The sequence below is a fragment of the Mus musculus genome, chromosome 16 (assembly GCF_000001635.26).
Source record: "Mus musculus strain C57BL/6J chromosome 16, GRCm38.p6 C57BL/6J".
Taxonomy (NCBI): Eukaryota; Metazoa; Chordata; class Mammalia; order Rodentia; family Muridae; genus Mus; species Mus musculus.
Genome location: NC_000082.6, coordinates 55557659 through 55581269, shown reverse-complemented (window position 1 = coordinate 55581269; position 23611 = coordinate 55557659). Strand labels below are relative to the sequence as shown.

General features: G+C 38.4%; 1 long non-coding RNA gene across 1 annotated transcript in view; it reads left to right on the top strand.

Annotated features, from left to right (window-relative positions):
• Gm45968 overlaps positions 1-23611 on the top strand; it is a 161620-nt gene that overhangs the window by 1188 nt on the left and 136821 nt on the right. The window lies entirely within an intron of this gene.

The window sequence follows — 23611 nt, the reverse complement described above, 5'->3', positions numbered from 1 at the left end:
CTTTTTGAAATGATCTCAAGTATTTATCAACATTGTATCACCTCAGTCACCGAAGATGCATTAATAGGAAGATAATTCCTTAACGGATTCATTTTTTTCAGAGGCTCATGGATCCCAAGCAACCCTAAACAATCTTAAACAAGCTATAAGAGTAGCCAATAAGCTACCTTCGCATGGACTTGGTAAATAAAGAGATGGCCATAAGTGGCTCTTGCTGAAATAGGCTAGGTGATGACTAATTTAGTGATTCCTATGACCTGTCTCATGTACTGCAGAGAGGCAGCAAACTGTCTGTAAACTGGGCAGAACTAGGAAGAGCAGATGTTTCCAGACCCTGGTCTTCTCCAGACAGGGAGCCTGGAAAGAAGAGGGTGTATGTCTGTGCACAGTGTGCTCTCTTCATACCTCCACTTCCTGAGCTCGATAAAAGAAGCAGCTGCCTCCTTCCAAATCAGGCATGCACAGAGTACGTTCTTCTGTCACACCACGGGTTGAATGTTCCAAGGTGTTTGTGATTTTCCTTTCTATGTGGAATCCTCAGAGCTTTCATCCTTCATTGACTTCTGGCAGCTTTGTCCTACACTGCCCTGGCCTCCTGGCTCATTATTGTGTCTGTTTCTTGGACTCATTGCCTTCTGACTCTGTCTGCTGTTCCCTTGCTCCTTGTGAATGCACCATGATACTTAGATGTTCTTGAGGGTGGATTCTGACCCAGTATGAGTGATTGGCATTGTGCAGCCATCCCAAGATGTCCAAGCCATGCCTCTATCCTGCTTCTCTCCTCCTCTATCCATATGACTCTCATCTCCTGCAAAAGACGGACTTTCAACTTTCCCCTCACTTATGCAATGACTCTTAGTTATTTTTTAAGAATTGACTCAGGCATGGTTAACCCCAAAACATCTACCAAAGCTAAAGATTCTTCCTTTGTAGTCACATAGCCTTCCTAATATTTCTTCTTCATTCAAGTATCATGTGGGACACTGCCCTGAGTTGTGTGTATACATTTCTCCTCTACCAGATCGTAAGTTCTCTGAAGGCAGAGAGGTCTCGCCCTATTTCTGTTTTCCATACAGAAGGCTGTGAAGGTGTGAGGAAGTAATTCTTCTTTATTCTACTTCAGTCTATTCATTTGTTAAGCATCTATTGATAGCTTGCTCTACAACATGCCTCATTCTTAGTGCCAGCTTTAGTTCAATTCAGTTCAATTCAGTTCTACAAGGCATATTGCATTACTGTTTTGTGTCAGACTTTGAGTCAAGTCTGAGGAAATCTATTAGGATATCTAATAGTCTATAAAATAAACTTTGCAGCATCTTTGGCGGTTCCTTGTCTCATGTTGTGTCAGAGTTCTCTCTTGCTCTCTTTTAATTTTTAATTTCTTTTTATAAAATTTGTTATACTCTACAGGTCTTTTGTATATATATTATGGGTTTTAGTGTTCTGTTTTATGGGATTCTTGGGTGTGCGAACAAGTGGGTCTCTGCACAAGATTTGTCTCTTGTGATTTCTCTTGGGCTCTTTTGCTTCTCTTTTTTTGTTTTGTTCAATTCCAATTTGTTTGTTTTTGTTTTATCATATTGTATTTTATTATTATAACTTAGATGCTTATTTGTTTTCTAACAAGAGACAGAAAGGGTGTGTATCTTCTTTTCTGTTTTAGTTTGTTTTCTTAAACTCCTTCATGGGACTTTTTGCCTTATATATATCCCATGTCCTGGGCAATTTTGTTATTAAACTATAGATTACAGATAATATATCAATATGATTTTAATTAAAGATCGAATTTCAAAAAGTCAATAAAGCCACTCTTTCTTAGTTATCTTGTAGTTGTCAACTTGACAGAGTCTTGAATCGTCTGAAAAGTGAGTCTCTTTTAAGTACCTTTATTTATCCAGGTGTTCTGTGGGTATGTCTGTGAGGAATCATAGTGACTTTTGATAGGTATAGGAGGGCCCAACCTACTGGAGAACACTGTCTGTGAGCAGGTGGTCTTGGGATGTATATGAAAGTTAAGCATGAGCCTGTAACCGAGCGAGCGAGTGAGCGAGCGAGAAGCATTCTCCTGTTGTTTCTGCTCTCAGTTCCAGCTGCATCCCAATCCTGTTTCTCTCAGTGATGGACCATGTCCTGCAAGTGTAAACCAAATAAATCCCTTTTTCCTTCAGTTGCTTTTGATCAAGGTATTTTACCATTGAAAGAAAAGGAAACTAGAACATACTTCTTAAGAGCTCCAGAGAAGGAAAATAACCATATTTAAAGAACATCATATTTAAAGATCTCAATCATCTCTCTACTTAGGCGGCTTCCTAACTGGGCTTCACCGTGGCAGGATTGTCTCACTCTCCACGGTTTTCATGTAGGCTCTGCCACTAGCCTCCCTTGGACTTCAGACTGCCATTTCAATCTTGGCTTCAGCTCCTTCCGAGTTCAAAGCAATTAGACATTATTATCTTATTATGTAATTTGTAATTTGCATGAGTGCTAGAGGCTCCTAATCTTCTATTTTATTAACGTTTAAGGACTCTGTTTCTTTGCATCAATAGCTTTAGCATTTACTTTGTAAGTGACAAAATTTAAATTTTCAATTCTTTCTTTTTCCTTTCTTTCTTCCCTGCTTATTTGGTTGTTTATCTTTTTTCTTGATACATCTTAATATGTATTGTTATATGGATCAAGCTGGCCCCCAAAGTGCTTTTGCTTCTTTTACTTGTGTTATGGGTATGTGACAAAGCATGGTTTATGTGGTGTAAGATATTGATCTGAGGGTCTAGTACATACTAAATAAATACTCTATAAGCTGAGCTATATCCTCAGCTCCAAAATGCTTTTGACTGGCTTTCATCATTCCAATAAGGAATATCACTTTTCAATGTTCTATAGTTTTAGACACATTTAAGGTTCAGTGTAGTGAATATGTTGACTCAACTGGATTTCAGTATATTCTAGAAGTGGTTGTAACTTTCTAAAGTAACACTCTAAATTAAACTGCAAAATTTACACCTGAAATATTTCAGACAAAAGTGATTGTTCCATATTTTCTTGTCAAACTTAAAGCAAATATACTGAACATATGGTACTGAGCTAGAATGAAAAACACCTCCTTATTGTGGAAACAGTGTTAGGCAGACTTCAATGTGAGAGACGGTACTATACAACCAACTTATCCCACCATAACTGGAAGTGTGAGATCCTGTTTAAAACAAAGAGCTCTTACTTACCTCCCCCAAAAGTCTTACGAGAACAAACAAACCATTTTTATTGCTGCCTACTAGGACTTCTGGTGTTTGCTGAAAGCTATTACAAATCACCACTATGATTTATAATACAGTTCTGACTATCTATGTGCTTTTTGGTCTAAGAGATTAAAAATGAAAGCATCTGAAACAGAAGACCATGGTTCAACTTTCTAATCAATGCTTCTAACTTAGGAGTAATAAACTCAAACATAGTTAGAGATCCAGAGACATTCTCTTGTAGGGCTGAACTGAAGTTATAAGCAATCTTATTGTCCTCTATAGTATCAAAATGGACAGTGTTGCAGGATTATTCCTGGAAGTTGGCATTTTTAGTCCAGTTAAAATATCTTAAGTTTGATTTATTTTAAAATTTAGATAATTTAATTTCTTAATCTTAATTAATACCTTTTAACTCAATAAAAATATTGCCACTTGATTTTCTATGTTTAGACACATCTGACGAGCAATAGATGGACTATATTTTCTGTATTAGTCAGGGTTCTCTAGAGTCACAGAACCCACAGATTGAACCTCCCCCCTCCTCCTCTCTCACACACAATGGCTAGTTGCGAATGGAAAGACCAAGAATCTAGTAGTTGTCCAGTCCCACAAGGTTGGGTATTTCACCTGCTCTTCTGTGTGTACTGGAATCCAGAAGAAGTAGGTTCCAATGTTAGTGAAGGAATGGATGTGCTAGCAAAGCAAGGGCAAGTAGGCAAAGGGCAAAAAGCTTCCTTCTTTTATGTCTTTACATAGACTTCCTACAGAAGGCATGGCTTATATTAAAGGTATGTCTTCCTACCTCAAGATTGGATTAAAGGCACGTGTCTTCCTGCCTCAAGATCCGAATTAGAGGCCTGTGTTTTCCAGCCTTAAGATCTGTTTTAAAGGTCTTTGTCTTCCCACCTCAGGATCTGGCCTAGAAGTAGATTCACACACTTCAAACCAAGCAGAAAATACCTCATAGCTGTGCACTTCATTTCTGGATTGTAGTTCATTTAAGATACAGTTAAGCTGAACCAAGAATGGCCATCACCCAGTCTCAACCTGACACAGTTATGTTCTAGGATGTGTTTATAATAATAAAAAAGGAACTATTGCTTTAGTGGTTGAAGTTTGTCCAGGTAAATAGCAGCTGTGGATTTAAGTTCAGGTTTCCTGGGTCTTTTGTTATTGAAAAATCTGTGCTTGGAAGTCTAATATAATAGTAGCCCATTTATTGGAATTCTTATTCATACTAAGCTCTTCTCTATATCTATATGTTTCTCTTAATGCTCTAAGTTATCTTATAGTTTTTAAAGAACTATAAAACTTAGTTCTTTAAAAGTTTAATATTGGATCATATTTACCCCATTGCCCCCAACTCTTCCTTAATTTACCCCTTTCTCTACCCATTTAACTTTGTGTCAAAATGTTTTTTTTTAATCTTTCAAGACCAATTTGTGCTGCCCACATGGTCATAGATGTGTGGTCTTATGGTGGAGCATGGATAACTTACCAAGGGCAACAGACTAGAGAAAACTGATCTTTCCTTCCCAGCAGCTAACAATTGTCAACAGCTCCACATGTATAGGTGAGACGATGCCCAACTCTTCTCTCTCTGCCACATTTTATCCCAACTTGGGCTTACGTGGACTTTGTATATCCTGTTGCAATTGCTATAAACTCATATGTGTTGCTGTCCTGTTGTGTCAAGAAGATAATCTATAAGATTCTTATATAATAGGCTAAGAATAAACCTGACCCCAAGGAAGAAAATAGTTTTGAACCCAACTTTAAGCAGTCTAAATTCACAGGTCCCAGCTTAAACCCATGGCCTCTTACTTAAAATTTCTAATATAGATATCAAATGATTTTTTGTTATGAATGCTATTAGAGCATAACGCTTTCTTTCAAGCCCTTTGGTAAATGAGTAACTCCTTATCATAAGCCATTTACGTCAGTTAGTGCCCTCTGTGGTTTCTTTATTCAGTGACTTGGCCTCATGCCCCTTCAAAGCCCATTATTGCTTTCAGGGTGAAGTATGTTTTGGTGACACCTATTTTCACTTATTAAGAAGCATAGAGTGTGGTTGGCACAGCCCACCACTAGAGTATCATTCAGGGTGAAGTATGTTTTGGTGACACCTATTTTCACTTGTTAAGAAGCATAGAGTGTGGTTGGCACAGCCCATCACTAGAGTATCATTCAGGGTGAAGTATGTTTTGGTGACACCTATTTTCACTTGTTAAGAAGCATAGAGTGTGGTTGGCACAGCCCATCACTAGAGTATCATTCAGGGTGAAGTATGTTTTGGTGACACCTATTTTCACTTGTTAAGAAGCATAGAGTGTGGTTGGCACAGCCCATCACTAGAGTATCACTTCATTGCCAGATGGTACAGGGTCATGAATTGTCTTGTACCTCATGGAATTATCATTATCACGGAGAATAACAACTTCTGTTAATCATATTTTTCAGGCCTACTTTTAAGGTCTAAATTTTAAGGACTTAATTCTTATAATGGCTATGTGGAGTAGGTAGAACTAATATTTCTTTTTCTAGAAAGGGAAGTTAAAACTCAGAAAGAAGGTAAATTTAAACAAGATAACAAAACAGAAATCCACAGCTTGTAAATATCCTGGACTCATATATAACTGTATTTTACTAACTTCTCACTCCATAGCTTTGGTTATAATATTTAATACCTCTAGGTATATATTTTCATTAAGAAATCATAAGTAAAGCCCGGCATGGTGGCGCACACCTTTAATCCCAGCACTCGGGAGGCAGAGGCAGGCGGATTTCTGAGTTCGCAGCCAGCCTGGTCTACAAAGTGAGTTCCAGGACAGCCAGAGCTACACAGAGAAACCCTGTCTTGAAAAACCAAAACCAAAAACAAAAAAAGATTGGAAAAAATCATAAGTATTTGTTTTAGCTAACTTAGAAAATGTATTAAACAGGCTGAGGAAAGGAAAGTGATCATCTAGGCTCTAATGTACATGCGCCATCTGTTTTCATGACAGTAGACTTCTACTTCCATATGTTTACTGATGATACTAGTTGTTATTCTTTGTTCTTTTAAAAGTAAGATTGCAATCCTATCACATGTAGAGTTAAAATATATTTTTAGAAGTATTTTGTGTTTATAGAGAACATTTTGCAGCACAACAGAATTACCATGTATCCCACATCCAGTTTCCCCATTCTTAACATTCCTCTTCCCACACTATACTTAGAAAGAAAGGTAATACACATAGTCCAGAATTAAGGAGTGATGTCAAGTAATATGAATGGTTTTAAGCATTATGTCTAATTTTTATTAATCAATCTTTACACTGTTTTACATTTTGTACAAACATTATATTGGTTGGAGCCTATGCCCTTGATTTTATTATAGTTACAGATTTAATTGGCCCTTTTGTTTGTTTTTATTCCATTTGAGAAAGGATCTTAGAAGTGAGATTGCAGTTTAATGGCATGGATAAAAGTCCTGTTGTAAACAGTTGCATTAAGAAACTACAACACTTTGTATTTCACATGACACAATAAAATGGCTCTGTCTCTTGTATTTCAACAATACTGGTTTCACTAAGTTCTTTTTTAATAAATTGTGCTTTTTTTCATGATTTCTATTTGCATTGCTTTTATAATTAGTAATGTAGTCCATGTCCTCATGCATGTCTTGACTAAGTCATTATCTTATCTATAAAAATAATTAGGGCAATAATTTCTCCTTTATGGGGATATACCAAGAGTTAAGATGCATGGTGGATAAATTATTTTGTAAGCGTATATATCAACTGTTGTTAAGAAACCTCCAACTTCCCTTTCCAATCTTAGCATCTTAGGTATCACTAACAGTTTAATAAATCTGAATGGTGGAAATACTTTTAAAATAGGGGTGTTCCAAGTTATAGAGCTTGCTGTCATGCTAAAAATCATTAATTTAATAAAAATATGTTGCACTAGGATGTTGTAACCAGGTGTAGTGTTATACACCAGTTCACTCAATTGTCAAAATGTGAAAGCAGAAAGATCAGAATAGCAAAGCTATGCTTGGGAGGATGTCTAAGAGAGTTTAAGGCTAGCCTGAGCTACCTGGAATTCTGTTTCAAAACAATAAGTTATTACACAATGAAAATTATTAAAAATATAGAGTGGGTCAGTGGTTGTATTATTAAGGGTTCGCTAGAGGAACAGAGTCTATAGACTGAATACATATTATGAAGGTAATCTAGTAGCCTGGCTTAGATGATGCACAATGATAGATCAGCAGAGTCTTTCTTTACCCTGGAGTTGCTAAGAACTCAGTGGCTGCTTAGTCCCTAAGATGGAATGCCTTAGCAATCCCAGTCTAGTGTTGGAGACCTGAATGATTCCTGGAGAACCACTGATTTTCATTGCCTGTTGGAAGGCCAAAGAAGCTGTGTTCCAATGCAGTAGCGGCAGTAACAGAGTAGATGCATTGACCAGTAAGGAGCAAAGGTGGCAGGCAAAATGTATCACCTTTCCCCCTCTCAGACCTCTCTATGTCCAGGCTACCACTAGAAGGCATTGAACACTCTGGGGGAGGGATTAACTCATCGGAGGATCTTTCCAAGACATCCCCCCCCCAACAGGTTTCACTCTTATTTGATCCCAGGTCCAATCAAGTTGACAAGCAAGATCAGCCATCACAGAGATTCAAGTCCAAAATAAAGCAAGCAAGCAAGCAAGCAAGCAAACAAACAAACAAACAAAAAACCTACAGAATGAGCAGACAAAAGCTACAGTGTGGAAGTTTCATATTTTGGTATTGCTTCTATAGTTACCTAGTCCCACTTGGATCTTTGAGGACTAAAGGGCAATACTGACACAAATAAGTTTTCTGAAGAAAAATATTCAGAGAACAGATGGGCTTTATTCTTCTGGATCCTGGATCCATTGAAGGGATGAGATTTACTAGAAGTATTCAATAAAAGTAGTGAAGTTTTGAAATGTGTTTTTTCATGTGGTCAATCTTCTGGCTTCAAAAATACCCTGAGAGACACAGTGGTGTGGCTGATACCATGGCTGAGTCATAGAAGTGGGAGTACAGAACAGTAACCATCCTTTTTAGTATGAGGAAATCAACTGTCCTGGCCATCTTGGGCTGTCATGACAAATACTACAGGTCAGGTGGCTTTACCTGTGCATGCGTTGTGGGAAGGAGAGATCTCTGTGGTATCTTATCTTAGAAGGGAAACCCCGCCTTATCCAACTCTCCATTATGATACCACTAAGCCCTAATTATCTCACGAAGGTACCATCTCAAAGGATTGACTGTGAGGATTAGTGTTCTATTCAGTGAGTTCTGGGGGATGGAGTAGAAACACAATTAGCCTATAACATAACCAGAGACTTAATGTGTTATACCCATAAACATGCATGCATACTGCATGCACACACTATACACCCCAAAGGCAAGATATACCAGGTTATGATAGTATATTACTTCCTTCTGTTACTTCACACTTAATCTATTATATTAGTTCTCTTAAAACGCAGGTAAACTGATTCATTAATAAAGTATTAGTAGTTAATCAGATGGTGAAATTTGCTTTCATCATTTCAGTGCGGGGGTTGAAGACTGTGCATTTTGCATTTTAGTCAAGTGCTTTGCCCTGAGGTTCATTCCCAACCTGACTTGTTTTCTCCTAAAACGAGATACAGATGCACGCTGGTGTGATCCCAGCAGCACAGTGTTTTGAGGATATCAGTGTCTTATGATTTTCTTGTCTTTATTTTCATGGAAATAAGATAATTTCTCAGCTGCATTTCCTGCTTCTGCTCCCAGATTCCAGGCAGGAGAGAGGAAAACAGGGAAAGAAAAAAAAAGGAAGTCCCAGGTGAGTCTTTTAAGGGCGTTTCCTGAAGTTTTTGTAACAGACCCCAGACCTTAGCATAACAGACTCCATAATGGAAGTACCATTCGGACAGACATCACCACCTGCCAAATATAAAACAGAGGTCTAAATCCATCTAAGGCCGTAGTGTTCTGGGAAAGCCTCAATATGTACTAACCTTACATCTCAGGGTCTGTAGTTCCCCTTCTGGCTAACTAGCAGCACTCGTTAACTGAAGCGTGTCAACTCAGAACATGGTTTTTCTGCTTAAAAGCTCGCCCTGAGAAAGGTTCAGTGCTACACTCGGATCTCAAGCTGGCCAGCTGATAAAGACTGTTGTCTATTGGCTTAAACTCACTTCCAAGCAGTCTCCTGTGGTGAACACCCCACAGCAACTTTAGCTTACATGTCATTGGTCTCCTGCATATTGCCTGGCTATCATTGCCTGTCAAGAAACCCAGGAAATGTTTGTGTATGGAAACATCATCGTACCATCTAAAATATGGGCTTTGATAATAAGTAAGGAAAAGAAAATGGTTATTGTTTTAGCATTGTTTGTCTGAACTATGCCCAAAAGGCTAGGGAAAACAAAACAAAACAAAACAAAAGAAAAAAAACAAAAGAAAAAAACAAAGATCATACACTCATTAGGCAGAGAGTCCTCTAATGTAGTAAAACAGACTTTGGAAATTCCTGACCCTAAGTGATCTTTGGACAGTAAATGAGGACAAAGAGCCCTTATTCTGTAGTTTTGAGAAGAGAACATGATGTAGACACGGGTGTCTTTCTTTAGAGAATAGTCATTAGCTGAATTCAATCACGACTCAAGGAACTCGGTCAGTACTTGGCAGATGTTCTGCCTCAAGAGTCCCTTTGGCCCTCAGTAATTTCTGCTACTGGTTTCCGGTGCTTCAAACACAGTGCTTTCATTCAGTCAGTGACATCTTGTTCTTGTCTGCAGCAAGACACAATTACTCAGCAGGACTTGGCGGCTTCTTAGGATTTCATAAAGTCGTCCAAAGAGCTTTGAGGTCGCACAAACCTCTGACCTGGAGAAGATCAAAACTGGTGTGTCAAGAGATACACCCTTTTCAGGTTCCTTTAAGGTCACTCTGAGAATCCAAGGCTTAATAACTCACAATTCATCCAATAGCTGCTTCATGTTTGGCTATTGTGGACCGGCAATTAACTTGTTTCTTTAGAAAGCTGGGCTTCTAGATGGCTGTAGCAGTGCAGTATAGTGTGTAGGGTACAGGAAAAGCCGGTCATTAGTAATGTGGGTGAAAGATTATAAGAGAAACCACGAGATTTATGCAGGAAGGTTATCTGGGAGACCAACCTCAGGATGAGCTCAGGGCCGATGTGTGAGAAGAAGAGATTGAAGGCAGGACAATGGGAAGGCTCAAGGTTGGTTTGAGCTTCAAGACTGAGCTAATGGAGCTGCCAGCACAAAGAAACTCACCTTAGCCTCTGTTTGGGAGTTGCAGGGGGGATTCTGTGTGTTCTGCACTGTTTGCAGTAGAAGTAGAGGCTGAGTAGACAAGCTGAGGGGGTATAGTTATTAAAGTGATTGTTGTAAATCTCTTCCCAGTCATTTAGTGAGAAATTTGAGTTTTGAATTCAGCATCTCCGGGCAGTGTATGGAAATCGGTCTTCATTAAAATACAGGGGTTATTTATACCTCTGCATGGTCCCATGCTTGTCCGTCCCTTGGCCTCATGATCACAGTTTCTAATTATGTGATAAATGGAACTTCATGCTTTCAAATATTTTTTTCCAGAAAGAGTTAGATAATATTATCTATTTTAGGTTAAAAGGAAATGTTCTTTCAAGCTGGCCAAATTATATCCCAGCTTTGCCAACTCAGCAGACCCCTTTTGGAAAATTACTGTGTGGTAAACTCTGTGCGTCACTGAGTTTTAATACGTTAGCTTTGTACGGTGATGTCTGTTAGCATTTGCTGAGCCATTCCTAAGCGATGTGGTATGTTTAGATATGGGAAGATGGATGACTTCTTTGGTGATCCTTCCTCCTAACTCATTTTTTAAAGTTTATTTATTATTATTATTTTTATTCCTGGCAAGTAGGAGGAGGAGGAATTCTTATTTAAGTTTGTTCTATTTCCTAAAGTAGGCCAGACTTGGAGTATGTGGTCGGTCCAAACTGGACTCAGGGGGGTATTTTAAAAGTGAAAGGAGCACCCAGAAACTGGGAGGAGTGAAAAGGTGCAGTGTATCCAGGAGGAGGGAGAGGGAGGAGTAAGAGTAAATATGATAAAATAGATTGTGTTAATGAATAAAAAATATATTAAAAGAGTAATTTAACATTCCCTTTGAGTTTCTAAGTATAATTAGCCATATAAGTCATCCTAGATTTCTCAGTGTTGTCTTACCACTTCTACGAACACTTCTATAGAATACTTATGTGTATGTCATTATTGCTTAACTTCCTTTCTTCCTTTCTTTCTCTCTCTCTCTCTCTCTCTCTCTCTCTCTCTCTCTCTCTCCCCCTCTCTCTCTTTCTTTCTTTCTTTCTTTTTTGTTTTTGTTTTTTGAGACAGGGTTTCTCTGTGTAGCCCTGCCTGTCCTGGAATTCACTCTGTAGACCAGGCTGGCTTTGAACTCAGAAATCCGTCTGCCTCTGCCTCCCGAGTGCTGGGATTAAAGGCATGCACAACCACCGCCCAGCCCTTCTCTTTTCTTTTCTTTTCTTTTCTTTTCTTTTCTTTTCTTCTCTATAAATGTTTTTATTTTAATTGATCTTAAATTTCATGTACATTGGAATCTTGCCTGCATGTAATGGTATTGAGTCCTCTGGAGCTGGAGTTACAAACACTTGTGAGCTGCCATGTGGGGTTAGGAATTGAACCCAGGTTCTCTGGAGGAGCAGCCAGTGCTCTTAATTGCTGAGCCATCTCTCCAGCCTTATTACTTACTTTTCGGGAAGTTCTATCTTGGTTCCATTTTATCTCCATTCTTGTTTATTCAGACCTACTTTAGAGGTCATCTATTCTCTCAAGCTTTTAAAATGGTTTTGGAACAGGAATTTCTGTACATGAATTAATGGACTTTAGCCGAAGTCTTATTATGGGAAGTGATTTCCATGCCGGTTGTAAAGATGGTTTTTTTTTTTTCTGCTGTTGCTGGAGAAAGTTGTTTCTTTCCCTATTTTAAGTGTCACCAATCACTGGAGTATACATGTCACTAATCAAAACAAAACAAGATAAAAAAAAGTAAACTACAATTAGAATTTCAGATCTCCAAGTCCTCTCCTGTGAGCTCTCATCAGTTCCCACGGAACTTTCTTCTCTCTGCTTGCACTGTGACAGATGCTGTACAACCCATTCATTATATGGAGAAAAATCAGGTTGCATTTCCTAGCTTGCTGCTACTCAAGCCAGAGTTCAGGAGGTCAACACTTCATCATTTTCTGGCCTTCTTTGGAAGAGCTTTAGTGATCAGCCTGTTTAGCTCCTCTTCCTTAATCTGGAAATAAAAGTTTAAGTACCTGTGGTTGGTGGACCTTTAGGGCTTTGTTTCAAGGGAAGAACAGCACGTTCTTCACCTCTAAATCTTTGCTTCTTTGGAAGGTGGCTTAGATGACTGGGCTATGTTATCATCAGTGTGTTGTGTTAAGGCACAGGTGATGGCTTCCCTGTGTCTCAGACAATCTGTACATTTTGTTACAGTGATCCAAGGTTAAATGTTTCTCTTTACCTCTAGATCACTAAAAACCCTTAGCTGCTTCTTTTATTTTCTGCATCCTGGGAAGATGTTTACTGTGAACAAAATAGCCTTTAGCTGTGAACAGCCTCTGCAATCCTTTAAGTGGGTCTTATCTGCTTGTTCCTTTCCCCCTCTATTTAATTCCTCTCTCTACCTTTCACCTTCTGAAGCACGTGTAGAACGATAGCTTGCTGGCATCTCTCTCCAACAGCCACTTAAGTGTTTTTGGTATTAGGAGGCGAATACAGGTGGGGAAGAAAGCATGTTTAGGTCTTGGATGTTTATCTATACAAACTTTAGAATTCAATGTTTTCTTTTTGCTCATTTTCTACTTCCATACTTCTAGTTTAAGCAAACAATATTTAACATCTTACTCACACCAGAAGACCTATGATATTGGCTGGTCAGTGGGTGGGGTAGGGCAGCTGATTTAGATACTTTTAAATGATAGTTATGATATTTGGACATTATGATAGCTAAGTCTAGATGTCAATTAATCACTATTGAGGGATGCTCAGGAAGATGGCTGGTAGAACATTATTTCTACATGGATTTCTCCTGAGAAGATTAGTCTATAGGCCAGTGGATTAAATGGGGGAAGACCCACTCTAAACTTGGTGGGGTCTGTTGAATCTGCTGGGGGCCAGGTGAAATGAGACAGATTCATTCTCATCCATTATAGTGGGTTGCCCTTCTTCTCCTGGCCATGGATATGCAGATTTTAGGGCTTTGCCCTTGGATCCTGAGACTTGATAGAGGAGCCTCTTGGGGGCTCTCAGTGCTGTGGGCTCTGAGAATTAAATCATTGGTTTTTCTAGTTTTCAGACTTGGGTGGAACCATGCTATTGAATTTTCTGGTTCAATATCATGCAGATGACCTATGGTAGGACAACAGGGCATCCATAATGTGAGCCAAATATCCCCAAAGTAAATCTGTACTGCCCCCTCTCTGTTTCTGTCTCTGTCCCTGTCTGTCTCTGTCTCTGTCTCTGTCTCTGTCTCTGTCTCTCTCTCTCTCTCTCATCTATATCCCATTATTTCATTGTTTTTGTCTATCTGGAGAACTCTTACTAATGCAGTGTTATGACTGCCAGAAGTCTTGCCCCACTTCAGGGAGGGATAACATTTTTCACATTCTTAGAAGAAAGCTTACAAACCTTGAGGGATGAATTCTCTGTCAACTTTGGAAGGCACTTACAATGTTTTTGCAATACTGAGAAGACATTAAATTAATATAATTCTTCTGGGGTGATATATGAACATGCTCGAGCACAGGAGTTCGAATAGTCCTTTCAGGGTAGTTCTCATACTGGATTCTCACATCTCTGTGGTAGCAGAAATCTATATGCATCTATTGGCCTAGCTTGGCAAATAATGTAACAGGTTATTGATGGGAAAAGTGTCAAGTCATATAACAATAATAATGTTGCATAATAAAATCTTAAAGGCATTGAAGAAGACACCAGAAGATGGAAAGATCTCCAATGTTCATGGATTGGCAAGATTAATATAGTGAAGTGGGCTTCCTGCCAAAAGCAACCTACAGATTCAATGCAATCCTAATGAAAATTCCAACTAAAAACTTCACAGAAATTAGAAGAAAATGAACTGTCTTCAACTTCATATGGAAATTAAAAAAAAACCCTCACAGGACAGCTAAAGCAAATCTTAATAATAAAAGAACGACTGGAGGTATCACCATCCCCAATCTCAAATTGTATTATAGAACTATAATAATAAAAGCAACATGGTATTGACATAGAAAAAGAAAGACATATTGATTGATGGAATTGAGCTACAGACATAAGTTCACAAACCTGTGAACACCTTGATTTTTTAACAAAGAAACAAGAATATATACTTGGCATTTTCAACATATAGTGCTCATCAAACAGGATACCTACATGTAGAGGAATTGAAAATAGATCCTTATCTATCACCCTGCACAAAAGTTGAGTCCAAGTGGAACAAGAACAATGGAAGACTGTATACCATGAATCTGGTAAAAGAGATCATGAGAATAGGCTTGACTCGTGGGTACAGGAAAAGACTTTCTGAACAGAACACTGGCAGACACTGTGAATACATGCACAGGACCTGCATAGTTTCAAGCCAGTCAGGTCCCAGCACAAGACACGGAATAGATACAATGTGTTCTTTAGCTAATTAAGAAGCTGTCTACAGTGGATACTTTCTGGCAAAGAAAAAGAGTCATTTTTTTTTCTCAAACAAGTCTCACTGGAGGTACCAATCACACACCAGGTTAGGCTGCACTGATGCCCAGGAGCGGCTAGCTAATACATGACAAGCTCAATTAGTATTTTTTTTTTGTGGACCTTTTATTTTATTTGGCCTTGTTTTGGCATTTTTTGTCTTGTTGGTCTTTTTTTTTCTTAACTTTTTTTATTATTTAAATACATTTTGTACATCGAACATATTAATAATATTGAGTATTTTGAGAGTCAAATGATACATTAAAAATTGTTCAACTTTTATATTCATATCCTTTCATACCCCAAAATATCATTAATGAATATTTAATACTATCCATAGCTGAGGATCCTATATCTAATGTTGAATACTAAATTGTTTCAAAGCATACAAAATGTTTTTGGGGAGTTAAGCATAGTAAAGGAGCATAAAATATTAAAAATGAACCATTAAGAAAGATATTTAAAAGCTTTTATATGATACGACCTGGTGTAGTGAGAGAGTATTTAAAAACGCATTATATATCTGTAACATTGTCGAATAATCAGTTTACTTTAAAAAGATTATCAGTGTTTCTAGGAGAGAAATTATTTTATCAGTAAGTATATTTTAAAAATTTCAAAATAGCAAAATGTCTTTGAAGCTAAACATTAAAAAGTGCTAATTTCAAGCACAGTAAGAAAATTATCAATATTTCCATGATGTTTATAGAACATGATTTTGATACTTTCAACTGTTAATATTTAACAAACAGAATAATTATTTTAAGATATATTTCATTGTTATGTCTCCCTTTTCATTTTTGATTTTATTAATTTGAATACTGTCTCTGTCCCTTCTGGTTAGTCTGTCTAAAGGTTTATCTATCTTGTTGATTTTCTCAGAGAACCAGTTCCTGGTTTTGTTGATTCTTTGTATAGTTCTTTTTGTTTCTATTTGGTTGATTTCAGCCCTGAGTTTGATTCTTTCCTGCCATCTACTTCTCTCGGGTGTATTTGCTTCCTTTTGTTCTAGATCTTTCAGGTGTGATCTAGTGTAAGCTGTTAGTGTAAGTTTCTTTTTGGAGGCACTTAGAGCTATACGTTTTCCTGTTAGCACTGATTTCATTGTGCCCCATGAGTTTTGATATGATGTGTCTTCATTTTCATTAAATTCTAAAAAGCTTTTAATTTCTTTCTTTATTTCTTCCTCAACCAAGTTATCATTGAGTAGAGCATTGTTCAGCTTCCATGTGTATGTGTGCTTTCAGTTGTTGTTGGTGGTGGTATTTAAGATTGGCCTTAAACCATGGTGACCTGATAGGGTGCATGGGATAATTTCAATCTTCTTGAATCTGTTGAGGCCTGTTTTGTGACCAATTATATGGTCAATTTTGGAGAAGATACTGTGAAGTTCTGAGAAGGTATATTCTTTTGCTTTAGGATGAAATGTTCTATAAATACCTGATAGATCCATTTGTTTCATAACTTCTGTTAGTTTCACTCCTTAGTTTCTCTGTTTAGTTTCTGTTTCCATGATCTGTCCATTGCTGAGAGTGGGGTGTTGAAGTCTCTCACTATTATTGTCTGGGGTGTGATGTGTGCTTTGAGATTTAGTAAAGTTTCTTTTATGAATGTGGGTGCCCTTGCATTTGGAGCATAGATATTCAGAAGTGAGAGTTAGATTTTAACCAGTATGAATTGTCCTTCCTTATCCTTTTTGATAACTTTTGGTTGAAAGTTGATTTTATTCAGTATTAGAATGGCTACACAGCTTGTTTCTTGGGACCATTTGCTTGAAAAAAAGTTTTCAAACCTCTTATTCTGAGGTAGTGTCTGCCTTTGTCACTGAAGTGGGTTTCCTGTATCCAGCAAAATGCTGGGTCCTGTTTATGTATCCAGTCTGTTAATCTATGTCTTTTTGGGGGGAATTGAGTCCATTGATGTTAAGATATATTTCATTGTTATGTCTCCCTTTTCAGTTCTGATTTCACTTGGACACTGTCTCTGTGCCCTCTGGTTAGTCTGGCTTGTTACTTTCTGTTATTTTTGTTGTTAGAGGTGGAATTATGTTTGTGTGACTATCTTCCTTTGGGTTTGTTGAAAGATTAATTTCTTGCTTTTCTTAGGGTGTGGCTTCCCTTCTTGTGTTGGTGTTTTCCATCTATTATCCTTTGTAGGGCTGAATTTATGGAAAGATATCGTGTAGATTTGATTATGCTATGGAATACCTTAGTTTCTCCATTTACAGTAATTGAGAGTTTTGGTGGGTGTAGTAGCCTGGGCTGGCATTTGTGTTCTCTTAGGGTCTGTATGACATCTGCCCAGGCTCTTCTGGCTTTCATAGTCTCTGGTGAAAAATCTGGTGTAATTCTGGTAGGCTTGCCTTTATATGTTACTTGACATTTTTCCCGTACTGCTTTTAATATTCTTTCTTTGTTTAATGCATTTGGTGTTTTGATTATGTGACACGAGAAATTTATTTTCTGGTTGAGTCTTTTTGGAGTTCTATAGGCTTCTTGTATGTTCATGGGCATCTTTTTTTTCCTTTTTGTTTATTAGGTACTTATTTCATTTAAATTTCCAATGCTATCCCCAAAGTCCCCCACATGCTTCCCCTCCCACTCCCCTACCCACCCACTCCCACTTCTTGGCCCTGGCGTTCCCCTGTACTGAGGCATATAAAGTTTGCACCACCAATGGGCCTCTCTTTCCACTGATGGCCAACTAAGCCATCTTCTGATACATATGCAGCTAGAGACAAGAGCTCCAGGGGGTACTGGTTAGTTCATATTGTTGTTCCACCTATAGGGTGGCAGTTCCCTTTAGCTCTTTGGTTACTTTCTCTAGCTCCTCCATTGGGGGCCCTGTGATCCATCCAATAACTGACTGTGAGCATCCACTTCTGTGTTTGCTAGGCCCCAGCATAGTCTCACAAGAGACAGCTATATCTGGGTCCTTTCAGCAAAATCTTGCTAGTATATGCAATGGTGTCAGCGTTTGGAAGCTGATTATGGGATGGATCCCCGCATATGGCAGTTTCTAGATGGTCCATCCTTTCGTCTCAGCTCCAAACTTTGTCTCTGTAACTCCTTCCATGGGTGTTTTGTTCCCAATTCTACACTTTGATCTTCGTTCTTCTTGAGTTTCCTGTCTTTTGCAAATGTTCAACATCCTTAATCATCAGGGAAATGCAAATCAAAACAACCCTGATATTCCACCTCACACCAGTCAGAATGGCTAAGTTCAAAAATTCAGGTGACTGCAGATGCTGGAGAGGATGTGGAGAAAGAGGAACACTCCTCCATTGTTGGTGGGATTGCAAGCTTGAACAACCACTCTGGAAATCAGTCTGGCGGTTCCTCAGAAAATTGGACATAGTACTACCGGAGGATCCTGCAATACCTCTCCTGGGCATATATCCCGAAGATGTTCCAACTGGTAAGAAGGACACATGCTCCACTATGTTCATAGCAGCCTCATTTATAATAGCCAGAAGCTGGAAAGAACCCAGATGCCCCTTAACAGAGGAATGGATACAGAAAATGTGGTACATTTACACAATGGAGTACTATTCAGGTATTAAAAAGAATGAATTTATGAAATTCCTAGGCAAATGGATGGACCTGGAGGGCATCATCCTGAGTGAGGTAACCCAATCACAAAAGAACTCACACAATATGTACTCACTGATAAGTGGATATTAGTCCAGAAACTTAGAATACCCAAGGCATGGGCATCTCTTTCTTTAGGTTAGGGAAGTTTTCTTCTATAATTTTGTTCAAGATATTTACTGGCCATTTGAGTTGAAGATATTTGCTCTCTTGTATAAGTATTTTCCTTAGATTTCATCTCATTGTGTCCTGGATTTTCTGGATGTTTTGGGTTAGGAGCTCTTTGCTTTTTGCATTTTCTTTGACTGTTGTGTCAATATTTTCTATAGTATCTTCTTGACCTGAGATTCTCTTTTGTATCTTGTATCTGTTGGTGATGCTTGCATCTATGAGTCCTGATCTCTTTCCTAGGTTTTCTAACTCCAGGGTGGTTTCCATTTGTGATGTCTTTATTGTTACTATTTCCAGTTTTAGATCTTAGATGGTTTTGTTCATTTCCCTCTCCTGTTTGGTTGTGTTTTTCTGCAATTCTTTAAAGGATTTTTGTATTTTCTCTTTAAGGGCTTCTAGCTGTTTACCTGTGTTCTCCTGTATTTCTTTAAGGGAGTTTATTTATGACCTTCTTAAAGTCCTCTATCACCATTATGAGAAATGATTTTAGATCTGAATCTTGCTTTTCCAGTGTGGTGGGGTATCTTAGACTTGCTATGGTAGGAGAATTGGGTTCTGATGATGCCAAGTAACCTTGATTTCTGTTGTTTATGTTCTTACATTTGCCTCCTGCCATCTGATTATCTCTAGTACTACCTGTCCTTGTTATATCTGACTGTAGCCTGTCCTTACTGTGATCCTGGTTGTGTCGGACCTCCTCAGAGTTCACCTGTCTCTGTGATCCTGTGATTTGGGGATTCTCTGATTCTGAGATCCTGGGTGTGTCAGAGCTCCTGGTAGTCAAGCTGTCTCTGGGACCCTGAGATCCTGGTGTGACCAAGCTCCTGGGATTTGGGGATCCTGTGGTACTGGGCCTGTTAGAGTGCCTGAGAGTGGAGCTTCTTCTGGGTGTTGTGAGACTAGCTCTTCTTGTTGCTCTTTTAACTACATATTTTGATTTTCATTTTTGTGGAGTTTCTTCTGTGTGTGTATATCTTGTTTTTTTAAATAACTAGTTTACTTTTGAAAGGGTGAAAAAGAATAAAGAACATAAAGTTGGGTAGGTCGGGAGAATCTGAGAGGAATTGGGGAAAGGGAAAACATGATAAAAATATTATATGATTTTTTAATTAAAAATATGGTAGATACATTTTAGAAGCATTTGCCAGATACTCATGAGGAATTATTCATTGAATTGTCTCACTTTATCGTTAGATAGTAAGGTAGGTGTGCTCTACACTTTACATATAACTAAGTTAGATTATGGAACCTGTTTAAGGTCTTCCATTCCTACATGCTTAGGCATGTCTGGTTGTGAAGCTCTTATAATTCTTGTTACATTTACTGCTATCTTTGGAAACCGGGGAGATAGAAATGTGGGGATAAATAGCCCTGAAAGTGCAGAAACTTGTACTTTGCTTCATAAGAACACTCCTAAATGGAAACCTGAATTTGAGGGCACTTCTCAAAAATAGCCTTTCATCACACAAACCCAGCTCAAGCCTTCCATCAGTTGCATAGATACACCGAATACTGCAAACTGGAAAGCAGTGTGGTAGAAGATCTACAAAGAGTCTAACGCTTTTGGTGGACTGCATCGGAACTTTTTGCTGGTAGCTATTGGCGGAGCCTTCGTTTTTTCCTAATTCTTTATTTTCTCCACTAGAGCTTAAGAGTTCTGGAGGTAAATCACACTGTTTATTGCTGGATAGTGAGAAACAACACACTATCAACATCAAGAAACGTGGTGTGTGTTTGCTGTTTGGTGAACCAGGCCAGTCTTATCACTGCTGTGTGACATGCAAACTCTGTCTTCTATAAAGGAGTTGTGGAGACCTCAGCACAAACCTAACAGCAGGGCTTGGCAGGGAGCAAAGTGAACTTGGGATTCTGTATGTGTCTTCATGACACGTATCTTCAAGATTCTCCAGGAAAGAGGGAATGGCTGGTAGCATTGATCACATTTAATCAACAATCCCTTCTTATAAGAATGTCCTGCCCTTAGCATGAAGAGATCCTGGCAATTTTATTGTCCCATCTTGCCTAGCAATTCACTCTAAGAACTGGACAAACATTCCTTCTAATCTTTTATTGGTCGCCGAGAACCCAAACCAAACCAAACAAAAATCAAACCACTACCACCACAAACAAAGCAAATCATAAATCAAACATCCTCAAATGTGGGTGTAGTCATAATTCTGTATCATTCCTAGATGTAAGAGTTCTGTGAGTGACATGTCCTTATTATTTGGATGACTTATAGGCAGGTGTGCTGACTCAGTGTTTCTGTAAACTACTCCTGCATATCGAGAGAAGACAAATGAACCCTCATAAATCAAGTGTGATGAAAATATAAATTTCAGAATTACTTATAGCCACATAAGATGCTAGTCTATTTTCTAGATCTTCACTTTCTATAGAATCCTGGCAGTATGGAGTATGATCTTCATTTGTGTGTGTGTGTGTGTGTGTGTGAGTTAGTATATGTAAATGTGTGTATGTGAATGTCAGTGTATGTGTGAGTATGAATTGTGTATGTGTATATGCATGAGCACATACTATAGCACACATTGAGAAGCCAGAGGATAGCTGCAGGGATTGGTTCTCTCCTTCCATCAGGTGGGTTCTGGAGACTGACTTTAGATCGTCAACCTTGATAACAAGTGCCTTTACCTTCTGAGATATCTCGTTAGCCCAGGAATCTTGTGTTTTAGTGTGTTCAGATTATTTCATGCTTCGAATTGCTTTAGGATGCTGTAAATGGATTTAATCAATAGGTATACTCACAGCTGTGTGTGAAATGAACAGAACCTTCTGAAAGCAGAGCATCTTTTCAGACACTCTTTTGGGTTGGGATACTTTCCCCTCAAATTGGCTCCCTTATGCTAGGAGCTGTGAATCAGGTTCTAGCTAGAAACGGTGGGTGCTCATCTTTCAAATTGAAATTATTGGAACATAAATTGCAGGTGCTGTTGGTTTCATGGCAACTTTTCTGTAGATGCATATGCTGTACTTTGATCATGTCTATCTTTCCTTACACCTAAGATTGAAACCTTGGATCCTCTTAGTATCGGGAATTACTCTATTTTCCTTCCAGCACAGGTCACTATTTTGGTGCTGTGACAGGGCTGGGTCTGCAGTCCCATAGAGTGCTGTGAAGTGACTAGCTTCACAGGAACGCTGAGATTTACTCCTCTGTGACTCTCCCCTGTAGAGCACTCACTTTGGACACGTACTGAATAATTCTTTCTTTAACTTGTCCCTGAAAGCATTGTGAGAACAATGTGCCTTTGCCTTGTTTGGGAAGTGCTGAGTCTGGATGCAAATTTTGAAGCACTTCATGACTATGACATTTCTCTGTTTAATATTTATTTCTAAGCTGTGTTCTAAAAACATAATCGTCTTTTTTGTTCTCTCTCTCACTCTCTTTCCCTTCTTCCCTTCCTCCTTCCCTCCCTCCCTCCCTCCCTCCCTTCTTTCCTTCCTTCCTTCCTTCCTTCCTTCCTTCCTTCCTTCCTTCCTTCCTTCCTTCCTTCCTTTTTTAAAAGAAATCAATGAAAGGGGTGGGAGAAATGGATGGTTCAGTATTTAACAGCACTTACTGATTGTGCAGAGGACCCAGGCTAGGTTTGCAGCACCCACATCCAACAGCTCACAATAGCTGTAACTCCAGCTCCAAGGACTCTGGCATCCTTTCCTTTTTTTCTTTTTCCAGCTATTCTCTCAGTGTTTACTTTTCAAGATTAATTTTATTATGATAATCTGTATGCTTGTTGTACATTTTAATAGGATTCATTGTGGCATTTCAATATATATACACAGTCTGCAGTGACCAAATTCAGGTAATTAACTGTTTTTTTTTTCTTATTATTTCCTTGTGCCTGAAGCCTACAACTCCTCTCTTTTGGATCATCACAAAATACATAATAGTTTGTTGAGGGCTCAGTCATCACACTGTGCTGTGGGATGCGAAAGCCATTCCTCCATCTGCACACTGACACTTATCTGGCCTCTCATTCGCTTGCTGTCCCTTCTCAGAATCCAGTCATTACTAGTTAATATTCAGGTTGTTTTTGTTTTGCTTTCTACTAGACAGGAAATATGCAGTACTTTTCCTCCTAAGTCTGGCTTATTTTATTTAGTAGAATGTGCTCCATCATCGGTTTTGCTGTAAATGACAGAATCTCACTTTTTTTTTCTGTTAGTCTTTACTTATAGTGGCAAGTAAGGAATTTTTTTAAAGCACACACACACACACACACACACACACACACACACACACAGAGTTTTATGTATTTAAATAACATTGCTTTTGTCTTTAGGAGTACAGTCAGGATCCATGCAAGTGTGGCTGATTCAATTCTACTGCATGAAATTCACATTTCTCTAAATAATTTGGTGATGCATCCATGCAATACACAAAATATTGTCTCTGCATGCATATCACTAAGTCCTTGTAAACATTCGTGATTTTTTTCCACAGAGAAAGAAGAACTGTGAACCATAGAATAGCATTATAAAAGGTTTTTTTATGTATCTTACCAAACTGACTTTCAGAGAGCTAGAAAATAATCTCACACTTAATTATTTAGAAACTCAGCAACTCTTTCTTTTATTTAGCAGGTATATTAGTGATAAAAAACTACTGAGGAGAAGGTCGGTGAAAAAAATTTTGGAGTTAGTTTACTAGTCTGTAGATTACTGATTCCAAATATGTGTTTCCACCAGTCAATACCACTTAGATAATTGTTTATACAGTTACATAGTATAGTCTGCTCACTTTTCTTCATTTTGATAAGAAATTCATGAAACAGCTGTTGGATATTTTGCTAAAGTCTATACCAAAAA